Raw genomic sequence first — 4,440 nt, forward strand, 5'->3', positions numbered from 1 at the left:
TGATATTCGAGGCAATTGATTTCAAAAATGGCACAATTGAGTGGAAAGAAGAAGGTTATGACACCTTCTATGTCATGAATTATGACATATTGCCAATGCAAAGGTTAGAGGACTAGAATCTTATGACATCTTGCTATTCCAATAGTATGACGCATGAGAAATTCATGCTTCCACCGAAGCACAAAAATAGGGAGAGACTAGAGAGAAATTAATTAGGTGGAAATTGAATTTTGACAAATTAGAAAATTAGGTGGAAATTAGGAATTAGGAAAATTAGAAATTGATGAAATTAGAAAAATAAGTGAATTAATTAACAATTTTTCATTCATTAATTAATTCACAAAAAGAGAGGGAATTAATTAGCCAATTAAATAAATATTTAATTGTGACAAGAAGACTTAGGATAAATAAAGAAATTATTTAACCTAGAGGGAAAATGACAAACAAGGTTAAATGAATAAATCATGAAACCCTAGAAGATGAATTAGAAATGCAAGAACGACAATTAGGTCTTGATGTAAGATCGATTTGATCATGATTTTGACTTGATAAAAGACCAATGCTGATAAGTGATTTGATTGACAAATGCGCCAATTGACGAGGAACAATGACTAATTGATCCAAATTGACATGATTGAGAAGGACAACGATCGATGTCAAATCGATCGCAAAATGACAAAAATGACAACGATCGATGACAAAATAGATTGGAAATGACCACGATCGATGACAAATCAATCGCAAGATGACAAGATTGAAAACGACAACGATTGATGACAAATCGATCGCATGATGATAAGATTGAAAATGACAACGATCGATGACAAATCGATCGCATGATGACAAGATTGATAAGAGGACAAAACCCTAATTCCATCATCGATTAGGATTGACGATGTCAAAATATGCCAAATGAGCACGCACATTGATGCGACAGGATAAGATCGACCAAAATCATGACTGAAGATTGTTATCGACAAGACCAAATTCGAAAGCGAGACAACTGAAGAATGCAGAAGGAGGACTCAATGCTCGCAAATGATAAAGACCAAGTGCGAATCATAGGAGAAATTTTAATGCGACGCAAAAACTCTAAAATAAGGCAATGCGTCAATGTTAAAGTATGACTCCGCAAGCGTTGACCATTTTTAGACATCTACAAGCTGTTTACAAATTTTTTGAACAAAATAAACAACTAGCAACTATAGTACTCTTTCAATAGCAAATAGAAATGTTATTTCAATGCTTCTTTCTTTTACTTTAATTTAATGAATACACAAAACAGAAAGTAAATACAACCTCACTGTCTTTTCTTTTTTCTTTTCTTAATAGAGCTGAAATATGCTTACACTTCCCACTCCATTTCAAGATAATAAATGACAATATAGGGACACTATTTAAATTATTCTTTGACATTGTTGAATTAAATATACCACATGCTAAATATACATTATTTTCTTTTCAAATCCATTATACAATAATAACAAAAAATTATATCCTCAAGCCTCTTACATTTCTACAAGAATAAGGGTTTGTTAAAATATATATATTTTTTAATCCTCAATGCATTAAATAGGAAACTTGCACATGCTTGAATTTACTCCATCTTTTATTCCCAAAGCAAACCTACAAATAAATTTTGTAGGTTGTGACCATGCAGGCTCACCTCCCAACCTAGGCTTACATGAAGCCACCCCTGAGCTAGGAGAACCAAAGATAAATGGGTTACAAACATCTAAAACACAAAACAAGAAGAAAATCAGCAACACTTGAACTCCCAACCCAAGGATAAACAATGTCACCAAGTGAATATTTTTTTGTGGGGTGAAGGTGGACCAAGTACCTAGAGGAGATCTGCAAGAAGGAGAAACCAATACCCTTATAAGGCAACCAAAGTAAGACCATCACAAGTCACTAACAAACCAATTAACACAAATGAAAACCAAACAACAAATAAGGCATTCACCCACAGAAGCACAATCACCATAACACAAGAGATTTTGATGTGGAAACCCAAATGGGAAAAACCACGGTGAGATGAAACTCACAAGTAACTATCTGCAGAATAGTAACCAAATCGGTTAAGGTCAGACCGGTTAAGGTCATACAATGTTCTTCACCAAAATAGATCTTGTAAGAAATCTCAATCTCTGTTAGGAGATAGGTCTGATTAAAGAATACCTTGTGAGAGGATTTCAGATCCATAGATGTGAACTACCTTGTTAGAGGATTTACAAAGGCTTTTCTAGGCCTACCCGGTTAAGGGTTTCCAACTTGTCAAAGATGTGAGTAATCAATAAGTGAATGATCTAGCAAATAGAATAGTCTGCTTGGTTAGATCCATGATAGCTCATTGCTAATGCATTTCAATATTACTTCAATCTTCAGTAAATCCACACTCTGTTATAGCACACAGACTTGATCTTCTCTTCTAAGATTGCACATACAAAAACTCATCAACCACCAAAAACCCTAATAGCTACCTCTTCTAAAACCCTAGACATGATGTCCTTAAAAAGGAATCTGATTTCATGTCGGTCCAATAGGATTACATTGCATCTAGACACATTTGATAACATGACACAAATCACCATCAAAGTGTTGATGGATGGTAACTCATCACAAAAATAGTGGTTGGTAACTCATCATAGAGTATTACCAGTTCATACAACTTTACTGATTACCGGTTGGTAACTCATCATAGAGTAATATCGGTTTAAACATTAAACCGATTACCGGTTGTCCAAAAATGAAGACTGGGAAAATGATAGTTGCTGCTACAGTTTCTTTGCTCCGCTTGAGATCCTCGAACTGCATGAGGTCTTCATACCGCTTGAGATTGGTAAACACATTCTGCAAAACACCAATAGCCTAAAGACTATAACACATAATACCGGTTTGGAACAAATACCAATTGAGCATAACTCATACATAGAAAGTGATCTCAAAGCAAGTGTGTGTCCATCAATGACAATCACAACATAAACATCAAAAAAGCCAACAATCTCCCCCTTTGGCATTGATGGCAACACTTAAGAAAAAAATTTCACATCTAAGTGTTTTACAATAAAAATATGTCATAATCAAAATTACTCCCCCTAATCATATACACTACCCCTTTTGTAGAAAATGCAATGTATACTACTCCCTTATAGAGATAAACATGAAAGTATACATAACATGCATCAAAATTTTAAATAACAGAATACTACTCCCCCTTTGCCAATAATGACAAAGTACAGGTGAATAACTCCAATTTCCTTTATCATTAAAATCATAAGAATTTATGACAATAAAGAGTGAAACTTGTCAAAAACTTATTTAAAGTCCTGAATAAATGTCTTCATGGATAGAGACCATGACTCAAGCAATGAGGTAGCAACCTCACTTTCTGTTTGCATCTGGGATACCTATTCCTCCATGGCATCCAAGGTACTCATCTCTTGAGTGATCATTAAGGCATCCAGATTGAGATAGCATTTCTGAAGTATTTGCAGTCTTGGTAGTAGAACCAGTTGAAGTTCCTACAAATCTCATGTTCAGTTGCTGATCTCTAACTCTATTCTTGCAGACTAGAATTGAAATCAGTGAATGGTTTTCCCATAAGGGGTGAAGGAATCATAAGGCATTTTGAAGGTGCTTATGATTGTCTACAAATCAGTTCATAGTTTATCTTTCTGAGAAAGTACATCATCATAGAATAGATGAGGTTGACAAATCTTACTGACCAGAAAATGCCCCTCATCCAGAGCATCTCTTATGTTCTTCTGTGCTTTCTGAAGCTTAGACCGGAGCTCATTCAACTTCTTCACCATGGTAGTCTTCAGAGCCTTTTGATGCTTCTTTTGAGCATTAGCTTCAGAAACATCATCCAGACATTGCACTTGGTCCTCTACAATTGTGCATAGGAGCTTCAATTGAGCTAGAGAGGAATCAGTACTTGGGAGATTGGTACCGGGAATCAAACTGGTGAGAGTTTACACCGCAGTTTGAATCACATTTTCCTCCTTTTTCCTCCTTAGTGTGTCTAGTCACTCTTGAGAAAGCTTAATACTTTGTAGTAGCTCTGTTTCATTTGTAGACTAGAGGTCAATGGGGCTGGTGATGTCAGCCAGTTTGGCTTTACCACCGGTTGCCTTTGGGGTCTCTACATGTACACTCTTTGTTGCTTCCTCCTTTTCCTTGGCTTTTTGCTTACCTTCTTCTGCCTTCTTCTGCTCCTCAGCTTCTTTCTTTCTTTTCTCTTCTTCCTTCTTCCTTTTTTCTTCTTTCCGCTTCTCTTCTTCTTTCCTCTCCTCTTCCTTCTTCTTCTTCTCCTCTTCTTATTTCTTCTCCTCTTCCTTCTTCTTCTTCTTCTCTTCCTATTTCTTCTCCTCTTCCTATTTCTTGTCTTCTTCCTTCTTCTTCTTCTTCTTCTTCTCCTCTTTCTATTTTCTCTTC

Source organism: Cryptomeria japonica, chromosome 7, assembly GCF_030272615.1.
Source record: "Cryptomeria japonica chromosome 7, Sugi_1.0, whole genome shotgun sequence".
Lineage (NCBI taxonomy): Eukaryota > Viridiplantae > Streptophyta > Pinopsida > Cupressales > Cupressaceae > Cryptomeria > Cryptomeria japonica.